Consider the following 14,101-nt stretch of genomic DNA (forward strand, 5'->3'; position numbering starts at 1 on the left):
CCCAGCCAAAACCAGGACAGCATGGGGGGGGGGGAGGCATTGAAAAAAGGGAAAAAACCCTAAAAGTAGGATCCCCCATTAATTTTCACCTGTTTTCTGCTTTTATACCTTTAGATATGTTTTTAAAGATATGTATTTGTGTTGTGCTCATGATAACTACTAGATTCAATTTAAGAAACACAGCTTATCACAAATTCTGCAAATACTCATCATTTTTTTTACAAGTCATACCCAGCTCTTGTGATAACAAGCATATGGGTCAAAGCAAGGTTATCTACCACAAATAATTTACTCTCTAATTAGTCCATCTGCTAACTGCACATGGAATTTCAAAACATTTTATTTTATGAGGCAGTTTTGCAACACACTGTGTCAATAGCCTCACCTGGTAACTTGTAAAAAATCCTGTGTTTTGCAAATGAAGTTTTGGGATGAAGCAAACTGTTCTCAACCTTCTCTGTATCTTCTTTCCTTACTTAAAGCACTGGGTACCAACACCCCCCTCGGTGGGACACATTGCAGATATTTAGTGCTGCTAGGCCTACTGCAGAAAGTGCACAGTCACATTCCCATTTTCTAGAAAAATGTTTCTAACAACTTACCTCAGCATTAAAAGAATGAGTCTATAAGCTGGGAATTTGGGCACCAATGGAGCGAGCGATGAGAAAAGGAAAAAAGCTGGTGCTTGGTTTCCTGGCTCAATCCCCCGGCTCAGGAAGGGGAAGTTGCACATCAGACACCAATTCCAGCAGCCTACACAGTATTGAGTCTTCACTCAGAAAATCAGATAATCTATCACAAGAAACCTAAGTCCATCTCCCACAGTATCTGCAAATAGTCAAAATAGTAAAATCCTATTAAGAAAAATGCATAACTGCAAGTTTGTTAGAAGATGCCACAGACAAAATCAGTTTTATCCCTTCCAAGATGAGCATAAAAGTTATTTCATCATTCCCAGACCAACCACTGACCTCCTCTGTACTTCATAAATTTCTCTTTCCAGGGTCCCTGTATTTCTCCTACCATGCACAGTCAGTGGCAACAATGACAAGAAACAGCAATTTCCTGCTTCGAAAACACAAAGAAATGCCACAGATCTGATCCTTTTGTTTAGAGAAACCAGCTGATGAAAAGATAATTTTATTTCATGTGTACCTTGACACCAGCAGTCTCCCAGACTTTGGAAATCTCTCAAAGAACCAAGTTAATGAAGGTTAAGAGTTGAAAGACTCATTTCAGTCAGAACTCAGAACAACTAATGTTGTGCAAGAGGAGAAGTGGTACCTTCCTCTTTCAAGTTGTTTTAATGTTTAAGATTTAGTATATAAATTTACACTTGTGTCTTGATGGTATGCTTTAAGTCTTTTCCATTTATGTACGAGAGATTAACATTTGAATTTATTCTCTTTCCACAGCTCTTCAGGAACCTGTTAAATTTTTCCATGGTAAATCCAAAGGTCTTATACACAACCAAAAAATAGCCCAGTACCACAGAGGCAAGGTAGAAAAAAGAATAGTAAAGATCTTCAATGACACCAAATTGTACAAATGATATATTACAATAGTAAATGGCTATTATTTATCTAACCATAGGATAAAATGTCAACAGAGTTAATCTCACATGGAATAAATGCTTCCACTAACTGGCTTATGAGGAGAATTGATAAGAAACATGTTTCCTCGGTTTTCCAATTTTCGTATCCTAGATGTTGTGTTATCAACCTCACTACTCAAAATACTCTGATAGGGTCCCTAAAAGTTACAACTTCAAAAAACTATTTAAATTCATTCTTTTTTTACTTGCCTTTGACCTATTACAGTTGATTTCCCCCAAAATGTAAGGGCCAGAGCAGTGCAAAAGAGTTACTTAACACTGTCATAAATCATAACTTAGGAACTACTTCACTAAGGACACTCAGGCACCACAAGTATCACAAACAAAATGCTCAGAAACAGGCAAAACCAGAGTTTGCACAGATGAATCCTAGGGCCTTACAAAACAATACTGGGAGTATTAAGTATATCAAAAAGTGGCAGAAGATTTCTCAGGAAAACATACAAAGATAAAGAAGGTTTTTTTTAAATTTAAAAACTCACAAGCCTTTAACATTTATCAGTCCACACATCCTAAGGATTTAGGACAGTCAGTGCAAATTTCCAAATGTGTAAGAAGTCCATCCTACCTGCACTTAAATTTCACATTTCGTATATAGTGGGTGATATATGTATATATTCACCCTGCCCTGGCCTACATGGTAACTATTCTGCTTCCTTATTTTTAGTATATTCTACCTCTGATCTCTTTGTGCAATTAAATGGACTATTTCTTTTGCTTGCCCTAATAAAACACAAGATAACTGTGTAGTCACTTCAAATCCACATATTTGGAGAATTTTTTCTTCATGAGGCACCTTAAAGATTTTGCTTCCTGCTCTAAAATATGTAAGCTTCCTTCAAGAAAAAAGAAAAAAAAAAAAAAAAGAGGAGAAAGGGAAAAGAGGAGAAAGGGAAAAGAGGAGAAAGGGAAAAGAGGAGAAAGGGAAAAGAGGAGAAAGGGAAAAGAGCGTTAACTATCCTAGGTACAAACAATCAAAGCCCACGCACTGGTTTCTTTTTGATTCTGCAGACACAGGGCAAAAACAGCAGCACCACAAGACAAACTGGAACCACAAGTCTCAACAGGCAGTAACTTTACAGACTAATTATGCCTTCTTAAAGGCCAACACTGTCAATCATTTACTTCCTGAGTTTCCTTCCACGATATTGCAACTTAACACATATATCTAGTGCTGCTGGATTTTTTTCCATCCCTACACAGCACTGATCCACAGAATTACAGCTCACATTCTCACTAGGAAAGTTCCAACATTATTTCAGTAACCACGCAAATGGCTGTTAAACAGATTTTTAAAGCCTGTAGGCTGTGAAAAACGTATGGGTTTCTTGTATTAGACTTGCTTATAGGAAAGGAAAGGAAATTTATAACCAGACAAATGAAAATATTTTTATTCTCACTCACATCAGTCTGAAACTGTTTTCCAAAAGCAAATGGCAAAGTTCTCTTCTGTGCCTTTGCTGGCAATGAAATCTAATAGATGTTGGGGGTGGGGGGGGACGGGACACGACCAAACAACACACTCTGAAAGCTACACTGTCCCATAATAGCATTTTAAAATGTTACTGGGTCATGCCTATCAAGCAGCTATTGCAGGTTTAAAAAAAATGTGATCACCCGCTTATTTTTCCCTATAGAAAGTGACCAGTTTACACTACAGATTGTGCTACAGAATCTCTGATGAATGTATATATATATACAGTGTACTAATAGCTACTGGCATTTCTACCATATCAGAGATAAGGCAAATCTTCCTTATTCACCACCTCTCTAAAAACAGGCAAAGCTTTTTTAAAAAAGAAAATGTCTGGTTAGTCTTTTGTAAAACATTATACATTTTTTTTTTTTTTAATATCCTTAATAATCTCTTTTAGGACTAAATTATCTTAACAGCAGCAATATGGCAAGTATAGAGCATCCAAGGTGGGAAGCTGCCTATTTCTGATGCAAACCAGTATGTAAACATAAGTATTCATTGAATTGTTGGTAAGAACAGAGCCTTTCAGCAACCAGCTGTTATCAAAACCTTGTGCCTATATAGCTACTTACTAGCAAAACAATAAAACAGGAGAATTGTAAAAACTCTCAGGGACATTTGACAATATCATCACTAGCGCCATAGCACACAGTCTTTTGAAGCATTGGTCGTCCTTCACTTCAATAAGAAAATTGTATTGGAAAATAAATGGCATCCTATGGAGCTTAGTTTAGCAATTATTGACATCGCGATGGAAACTGGAGTGCTTAGAAGAGTTCAGGGGTCCATCGCATTCACCGCAGTATATGGAGATAATATAAAGTTCAGGGAGCTTTCAGCCTAACAAAACAAAAAGTAGCACAAAAAGGAGCATGAAAAATTTATCCAAGGTCCCGCAATGGCTTGTGGGGAGGCAGGAGCGGAGCACCTGGCTGCCTGGGCATGGACCCCCCTGCCCAGCCTGGCAGCACGGGGCAGGAGTGGCCTCCCCGCCTGCCCCGCCGCCCTGCGGCAGGGGAGCAGCATGCAGGTGGAGCAGGGAACAGAGCCCTAGGAAAGCAGAAAATGTTTCCAAGCATTAACGCCAAAGGATTCCCAGCACTATGTTTTGTACCAAAATAGTTTCTCTACAAACAAGACATGCGGGAGGGTTGTCTGTGGTCTGAGCTATATACCACAGCAGTTTCTGTAAGAGTGCCTGTTAAGTTTCTAAGAGCAGGTGCTCTTGAATTGTGCCAGCCAGATTGATAATTAATTGGCCTTTTCATATGTGCAAGGTAGAAGAAAAATGTAGCCTCTGAAGGGCTTGCGTAAGCTCTGTATCGCACCTCCAAGCCCAGGTTAGCAAGAGCAGCAGCGCAGCCCTTTTCCTTAACCTGCTATCAGACATAAAAATCACATCCAGACAATACCTGTGTATTTTAGTGCCTGTGAGGATAAACTTTGCCTCAGTCAGGTCTTTTCAGAGGCAAAAAGGCAGGCAATGTGACCTAGCAATACACAGTACATCTGCTGACTCTGCACATACAGCTGCCCAAGCCTCGCCGCTGCTACGGTCAGCCTTCCAAGCAAAGGCAGTCAAGTCCTTGAGAGACATTTTACATCCCACGCTTTCACTTCTTCTACACCTTTTCCCCCAATCATTGTGCAAGCAGGAGTAGGAAGACCTCAGGCCCTATCTGAAACCAGAAACAAACTATAGCTTGGGAAACACTGTAATCAAAATTAAACAAACTGGGAAAAAGGAAAGAGTACGTCCAATGTTGCCTCTGAGCATAACCTTCATATGAGTTAATATACACTGAGGCACCCACCTGGCTAAGGAAAATGCTAGCAGCTTTGGGAATGGGAACAGGTTCTCCCCAAATCAGCAGCAATGAGGTCCTTTACAGTTATTTACAACCAACCTTCATGTTTACAATCTGAATAAATTCAATATTGTTAACAGAGTTTGGTAATTCACTGTTTATCTATCTTGCCAGATGATGCTGAATAAGCTAACACAGTCAATTTCTTGTGTGAATGAATGATGTTAATGCTGCAGCCTGTCTCTAAAAACATTGTCCTCTTTCTAGGAATATGGAGTCTATATATTGTTATTTTTTTGATTTGGAGAAAAGCAAAGCCTCCTCCGTATTCATACCCTTGAGCAACTTAGGTTTAACTAACTTCAGACTGTCATATGCATGTCCTTTCAGACTTTTATTTTCCATTTAATTTAAACTCTACATGCGGTCAGTTGGTCCAAGGTTACCTTCTGCAATGTCTCTGCTAAAAGTCTAAAATAGACCTGATACAGGACCTTCCTCTTTTTCTTTCAGAGACCATTTGGTGATTAAATCTGCCAGCTGTCATCTCTCTGGCATGTTTTTTGCCTACCACTGTTAGTGGCATTTGTTCTCCAAACTATATTTGGGAAGTGAAAGTTTCCCACAACTAAACAGTTCCCAGTTCTCTCTCTTTCTCACTAATAACATTACTGAACTTTCCAGCCATATCCAAGCCTAGCCTAGCAAGTTTATGACAAGTTCCCAATATTTCCAGGGTCCCTTACTAGCTCTAAGCTGAGTTCTGCAGAGTAGAAGAACATTTAAATTTTTTTGCAGTCGTAAATGTCAGTGGCAGAAACCAACCTTTTTTTCCTTAACTAGTTTTATTGTAGTTCTCCAGCCAGGCTATGACTTTCACCCAGCCTGAACTTTCCTGAGTGAACTCTTAATTCTTAATATTGATGTGAATCCATTTTCACTTTCTACTTTCCTGCTATTGTTTGGTTTAAACCAGAATGTGGTGACTTAGAAATAACCTTTTTCCTTTCTGCAGGGACAGCTTTTCTGATCCTGAGCTTGTTTTGTTTTATCTTGTGTAAATTCTGTCATGTGGGTAACATCAGCGTAAAATAAATGGCTTAAGCGTGAGATAAAAGGATTTCATTGTCCTATTCAGAACTTCAGCCAAATACTGAAGCTGCTGATCCACACAGAATGTAAATATATTATTTTTAAATTGGTGCCAAGCAAACACTAGTTTTATTATTCATTGTACGTATGTTAAGTGTCTGTTACAGACTTAATTTATGACACAGGTGCAAGGTAGCCTGGAACAACGTGCTTTGGAAATAATGACTATGAAAAAGCCATGCATTTCTGTTTGTTATTGTTCTTATTAATAAACAAACAAGCCCTCAGACACAGTGGAAAGCAGAACAAAGTAGCACATGATGATTCATTGCCGGCTGGGAAACATTTAACAAGAAAAACCTGTAAAACAACAACCAAAGCCAAAGACTGACTGCAAGGGAGGGGAAAGAATCACCACCACCCAGGAAGAGGATGGCAGGAGCCTACTAACTATAAGGCTCAACAGCAATCCGTAAGCATTATCCTGAAGCTGGGATGGATACAAGAGCTCTCTGCGATACAAGATGAACCTCAGGGCTTAAGTTTTTAGGGCTGAATTCTTCTCCGGTTAGCATCGGTAACAAAAATCAGAGAGACAAGAACTCCAGCATCCTTGTTTTCAGCTAATGACCCTCAGGAAAGCAATGACAGAAAATCAGGACCTGCCTTAAGTTGCCTAGTGGTTTAGGGTACATCAGAATGCAATTACTCAGAAAGGCTTCTCCCCTGCAGGTCATGGTTTTCTTGATCTTGGGTCCTTGTTTTGTTTTTCTGCACAAGTTCTGCCATATAAATATCACCACCACAGTGTAAACGACCTAAATGTGAGACAGAATGCTTGTATGGGCATCCATAATAATTTCTCTTCTATTTTCACTTGAATTATGTTACTGCGTAGAAGTGGTTACCATAAGAAAAAATTATTTCTGGTGTTTGGCTTCCATTTCATTTCTGGAAAATCCTATTTATAACCTATTTTTTGTATTTTTTTTCTTTCTGATTTGTGTTTAGTATTTTCAAATATCTGTAAGGCATTTATTCCCCTTGAACAGGCACTAAGTCCAGGTATTAAATCTATATTAAAGTGCTTTTTGCAAATCTTCATAGGAACCATTTTCTCCTGTGAAAAGCACCAGCTTGCCTTAGTAAGAATGCCTGTCACAAAACAGCACAAGAATGAGAGACCTGCAGGCCACTTGGAGCTCCTCAGGGGGAATCCACGCCTATTAGACTATTGTCAAGCTTAATTTGCATTCCAGTTTGTTAGCGTACGTTTTCGTAAAAGCAGTTTTGTGGGTTTTTTACCTTTTCTCCTAAATCCTGGGTTATTCTGTTCCATAGCTTTACTGCATTTGTCTCCTTCATATTAGTAGTTGCCCATAAGAAAAAAAGTTGCTTAACTGTACATTCTCCAGCTCACCAAAGAGGGAACCTCTCTATACATCAGCAGGCTTTGTGGTTTCCATATTAAAGCTAACATAGACTCTGCTTCAGACAATGAGAAAATTGATACCTTTTCTTCTGCTTTCTACTTGTAAGTCTTTAGGGTGCAAGGCTGAACTAGTGTTGATATTGATGTGCCTCAAAAGCAGTCATATGCAACTGTCGTGGTTTAACCTCAGCTGGCAACTGAGCCCCACACAGCCGCTCGCTCACTCCCCCCGCCCCCAGTGGGATGGGGGAGAGAATCGGAAGACTAAAAGTGAGAAAACTCGTGGGTTGAGATAAAAACAGTTTAATAATTGAAATAAAAGAGTAATAATAATAGTAATAAGAGGAAGAATGTACAAAGCAAGTGATGCACAGTGCAGTTGCTCACCACCTGCCGACTGATGCCCAGCCAGTCCCCGAGCAGCGGCCCCCCCGGCCAGCTTCCCCCCGTTTATGTACTGAGCATGACGTCACATGGTATGGAATGTCCCTTTGGCCAGTTTGGCTGTGCCCTCTCCCAGCTTCTTGTGCACCTCCAGCCTTCTCAGTCAGTAGAGCATGGGAAGCTGAAAAGTCCTTGGCTAGTGTAAGCACTGCTCAGCAACAACTAAAACATCGGTGTGTTATCAACATTGTTCTTGTCCTAAATCCAAAACACAGCACTGTACCAGCTACTAGGAAGAAAATTAACTCTATCCCAGCCGAAACCAGGACAGCAGGTTTCAAAACACCAGAATTAGATTTCCACTTAAACTGGTGGGCTAAAAGTTGTACACTAATAACTGAAAGACAGATACAGCAACTTATTTTATGTACTCATAAAACATGAAGTTCTGACAAACTCAGATACTACAGAAGTATGCTGAGTACAGCTCACTGGGAATTTTCAGGTGAAACAGATTGAACTGGAAAATTCAGAATTATTGAACCTGAAATGCCTTCTAAAAATATTTAAGTTGCCATTGATGTTTAACAAAATATAGACAGTTCCCAGACAATCAACCTAATAGTCTTTGGGCTTTCCAAGTCTGCTTTTTCGGGTCAGCCCCTGCAGTACAGAATACCACAGGTTTTCACCGTTGTGTAGGGGCACCGGAAATTTGGACCATGTATACTAAGGAACCCTAAACCTTAATTCCTAATCTCAAGGACTTTGAGAACTCAGCTTTAAAGTTTCAGAAACTATGTCATATGCACATTAGTAAATACTTTCATTTCAAATAACTAAACAAGAAAAGGTTTCAAAAAGCTTTCAAAAAATCTGCTATTTGCTCCAGATATAGCTCAAACACCAACTCCTCAGGTTTCCCACAGAACAGAAATTCCAGCTTTGGACCAATCTAGCTCAGGTATCTTAATAATGTGTACTTTACTTTACCTCAATGAATTCATGGGTCGATCTTTGTTATGCTTTTTCTATCCAAACATTTAAAAAAAAAATATTTGAAGCTGTTATTTTTCCATTAGCAACCACTATAGAATGACTGCAAAATACTTACCGTCCTTGCTTGATCTATTGTGGAAAGACCATTTTCTTTCTGCAAGTGCTTTCAATTAGCTGGGTGTTTGAAGGTCACGGAAGGATGCGTTCACTCTGCAAGCAAAGCCAGCCTGCGCACCACAGATACCACTTTCCTATTACCTTCTGGTCCAGGCGGGAGCCTGCATTTTTCATCTTGTATAGGAGTCATAACCAGCTCACTCTTATAAGCAGCAACTTTTTGAGGAGACCTGAAAAGTTATATTATCCCATTGTCTACGGAGGGACATTTTTATACCCATTAGCTCCAAATATAATACTTCACTCAGATGGCTGCCAATTAAGGCCTTATAATATGTAATTAATCTCTCTTTCCTGTACACATACCGTCAATGTGCTGCCAGAATAGACTTTTTCACATGATTCTCAAAAACTATTTTCAGATAGATTTCTAATACTTTGGGGTTTATTAAAAATTTCATATTTTCTTTCCTTTGATAATTCCTTGCCTTTCGCTTCTGAAGCTGTGTGTTGTAGGGACGGGAACTCGAATTTTCAACCTGCAGGTAGTTTTCTGCTTGTCTATTTATACAATACTTTTGTCATCAGGTGCAGTTCCCCGAGAAGCCTGAACTGTCACAGCAGAGTATTTGATTAGCTAAGGAAAGAATCAGATTCCACCCTGGGCAGACCCACAACAACAACAATAAAAAACTTCACCCCTCTCACCTTTGTCCCTGAACTCTTTAAGGAAGCATTAAGGATCAAATGGACAAAGCAGTCACAGGAATAGCTAATAAATGTCATTATAACTGGAAACTAAAATTTCCTGAGGTACTCTCCACTTAAGGTGAAATCACCGAGTTACAGTTTCCAGCAAGACACACAGGACTTCTAAGATTCCAGTACTGTATCAAACGTATAGCTGTGCTGTTAAGACAAGTTTCTTGCTGTTTCAACAGTTCCTTTCCAATCATTTTAAAATCAAGTGTTAAAGGCCTGAAAGCAAAACACTGCACATCTACACAAAAGATAATTATTTTCAAACTTCCAGTTCAGCAAAAATTTCAAAACTAATTTGTTCTTGCTCAAAATGAGATAGTTCCCACCCCCACTTCAGCATTTACATTATCAGTGAACTTAAAACACATACATTTACTTTTGCCTTCTCCGTACTTCTACAGCTGATGATACTAAAATATATTTAAACTACAAATAATTCAAGATTAGACTAAAATCTGCTTCTGGAAAGTTGAGCCAACCTAAGGGGGGTGGGGGGAGGGGGGAAGAGATATATCAAAGCAAAATCAAAACAGGCTGCCCAGCTGGAGCTGAAATCCTTTCTTACTTTCTTATTATCCTACCTATTTTCTGTCTAATCCATTTCACACCACACTCCATTTCACAAGTGAAGGAAACAACCAGCCCCCAAATAAAGTTTCCATAAGGAAGTCCATTAATAACTGGATCAACTTCCATCACATCACCTCAACTCAGACTCGATGGCTCCTTTCCCCACACAGCAGGTGTGGGATCTGGATACACCTGTGTCCAGGTTGTAAAGGACTTTATACCCTGGCTGGTCTTTGGCTAGCATTTTAATTTGCTTCCTAGCCAAAAGGTTTCTGGTCAATTGTGATAATCCTTCAAAAGAGCCACAGGAGTAGGTAGCAAGCACCAGCAATAAGCCTCTGGGGAGGGAGACGCTTCTACCCCAAGAGGAGAGGAGCAAGAAAACCAAGTGAGAAGCAATAAAGCGAAAATTCATGAGGGAGCTTTGTGTGTGTTAAAAAATAAGGGCAGCAGAGCTGGTAATTGCAGGGAATGGCAAGAAGCAGGCAGAAGCCCCGAAACAAGAATGACCACAGCAAAATATTCTGCCAGGGAATTACAAAAGGTTTTGACAGTTAAAAAGTCTCCAGGATTTTTGACAGCTAACAGCAGCGCAGAACCTGACAGCAAGGCACAAATGAACTGTGTACATGCATAGTCTGTGACAATCTATACCTCCAAAAGTTTCCTTTTTAATAGACAAGGTACACAAATTGCCAAAGAAGCAGCAGCACAGGCAGGAGAAGCAACTTCCTGGTGATAGTTACCCTGCAGTGAAACCAGAAACAGGCACAAGATCTCCCGAGTCATGGGCCAGCTCCCCTCTAACAGCCCAAACTGACTCTCAAACTTTGCTAAGCACTTAACACACCAGCTTGGTCTCACCCCACCTTGGTACCAGTGCACATCGTGCGTTCTGTTGAGCGACGGACTGGCCACCAACACCCACAGCGCAGTCCCCTGCTAGTTTGCACGTCATTCAATTGTTCAAGAATTATGTGATCCAGCTGAAAAGTGCACCAGCCCCCAGCACTGAGTTCCAGGTGACACTCAAGGTGGAAGCTGTGACCTTGTTATCTTACTCAATTACAGTAAGGAATGGATGCAACATCTTTCTACTGCTCTCCAGGCAATTTACACATTTCCTGAAGGCAATTTTGAATGCTAGTAACACCCAAGCCCTGCCATAGAGCAAGAGGCAAAGCAAAATAAAAAAAGGCAAAAGCAGTCAAAAAATAAAAGCATATACCTAGAAAGACAATAATGTTATGAGAGTCTCTATCAATATATGGATAACAGGAAAAAAAGTTGGAGAGCTACACAGCGATAAGAAACCTTGAAATAAAACAAGGGTATTTAACAAGGTCCAATATATCTAGACATTAGGATTTTTTTTTTTTAATACCACATAATTCATAAGATGACAGCATTCTCTTTCATAGAATAGTTTGGGTTGGAAGGGACCTCTAAAGGTCATCTAGTCCAACCCCCCCTACCATGGGCAGGGACATCTTCCACTAGATCAGGTTGCTCAGAGCCCCGTCCAACCTGACCTTGAATGTTTCCAGGATGGGGCATCCACCACCTCTCTGGGCAACCTGTGCCACTGTTTCACCACCCTCAGCGTAAAAAATGTCTTCCTTCTATCTAGTCTAAATCTACCCCCCTTTACTTTAAAGCCATTCCCCCTTGTCCTGTCGCAACAGGCCCTGCTAAAAAGTTTGTCCCCATCTTTTTTATAAGCCCTCTTTAAGTACTGAGAGGCTGCTATAAGGTCTCCCCGAAGCCTTCTCTTCTCTAGGCTGAACAACCCCAACTCTCTCAGCCTTTCTTCACAGGAGAGGTGTTCCACCCCCCTGATCATTTTCATGGCCCTCTTCTGGACCCAATTCAACAGGTCCATGTCTGTCTTATGCTGAGGGCTCCAGAGCTGGATACATGGGGTGTATGGTTTTGATGAAGTGGGACAGGAAAAGCATATGCAGAAACTTACATGAGTACTAGCTCCAGTGCAAAAACTGGTGACATCACATTTGCCGTGTAACCTCAAACTTTTTTTTCTTTTGTAAATGAAGACTGAGTTCATTAAAGTTATAAAGCCATCACTGAAGACTCTTTTTCGGCCTGACATGAACACCTTTGCACAGTGTTACATTCAGGTAGCACTTTATGGCCTCTCTTTGACACTGCAGAAGAAAACTTGCACACATTTCATAGTCCTGAAGAGGATTTACATGTCCTGACACAAGTTTCCAGCCTCCACTCCTCTCCCAGCTGCTGTTAGCATTCTGCCTTCTTCACAGCCCCCAGTCCTCCAATCCTTAGAGGCCATCGCGTACTGCATTACAAGAGTCATCCGCAGTCTAAAACACATCCATATGATCTTTATTTACACAACTGAACACTCACTTTCACAAGAAACCCTTGCTTCTTTTATACTAGAAGGATGATGCTGAGGTTCAAGGATGTTGTACATTTCTGTCATGTCCCTTGAGAGGCTATAAACTTTAATAAAATAACAAAAATAATAACTATGTCTTCTCCGTGACCTTTTCTCCCTTTAGTACACTCCCTTACGACAGTTCTATTATATTGTTATATTTCCATATTTCGTTATAAATTTGTGACATCCAAATACTGTCCAATATTTTTTGAATAATAGATGCTACCAAGAGGAATAATTCAGGTCCAAAAACATTTCTAGCTCACTCATACATCCCTAGCAAGTGACTTGTAATAGTGGTTTGTAATAACACTGTGTACTGAAGCATTTTTGAGTGGTTTTCAAAAGGAACTTACCTATTTTACCTCCCCTTTTTCATCTCTCACTTTCACAGGAAATCCTGGATAAGAATATTCTCATTTAAGCGTCTGCCACTTCTCTTAAGCTCTCCAAAGAACAAAGCAATTACTGCATATGCCTCTGACAATTTTGCTTACCTTTAATCTGCTCCTGAAGATCTACTTCCAGTTATCAAGAGAACCACCACATAAAATCACTACATGAACCATAAATGCACAGTAGATGGAGCATCACAGTAAAACGAGGAGCATCCAAAAAACATATCCAAGTTAGTTAGTGTCTGAATGAAAAACACCCTTACACAGAGTCATGATGTCTTCTTCCCCTTTTGCTGCCTTGTGTAATTATTCAGAGAAACTCAGATACTAAGAAATTAGAACCAGGTAAGAAACTTGGGCCTGCATACATAAAGATATTTGTGTATGGTGACACCTGAGAAATAGAAATCAGGTAGTTGAATCCAGTATCTATATACAGTATACGATGAACAGGAAAATTTCTTGCAATAGGTTAAGGATGCAGTGGAAACAAGGTTTGTGAACAGATAACGCCTTTAGTAGACTACTAAATACAGTTTAAAACAATGTGATCTATATTTCATATTTGGAGGCTCTCTAGCTCTCTGAGGCTGAAGCTTGTCTCTTGCTGACTAACCAAAATGTCGTCATGCTTCCGGAAAAGCAGGGTCAGGCTTGGATGCAGGCCACTAAGCGATAGTTTGGTACCCTTTGAAAGGACTGAGACCTTCATTTGTTCTGAAAGGTAAATACATTCTGCCTTCGTAGTAAGTTGAATCCTGCTATAGTAGGGCTGATTGCAGCAGACTTGCATGAAGAGTGGTATTAATAGAGCAGCAAACCAGACTGCTGAGCCACCTCAAATAGCTAGACTCACAGGACCTCTGGACGTCTGAAGAGCTGCCCAAAAGGCTTGTTCCCTATTCTGAGACAAGTCATTATGACCACACTCTTTTATAAGTGTGCCATGTGCAATGCTGCATTCAAAATAAAACTTAAGATACTAGGCATGGAAGTGGATCAAAGCATCTGTTGCTTTTTGAACT

Source organism: Pygoscelis adeliae, unplaced genomic scaffold (assembly GCF_000699105.1).
Source record: "Pygoscelis adeliae isolate BGI_AS28 unplaced genomic scaffold, ASM69910v1 Scaffold8, whole genome shotgun sequence".
In the NCBI taxonomy this organism is placed as follows: domain Eukaryota; kingdom Metazoa; phylum Chordata; class Aves; order Sphenisciformes; family Spheniscidae; genus Pygoscelis; species Pygoscelis adeliae.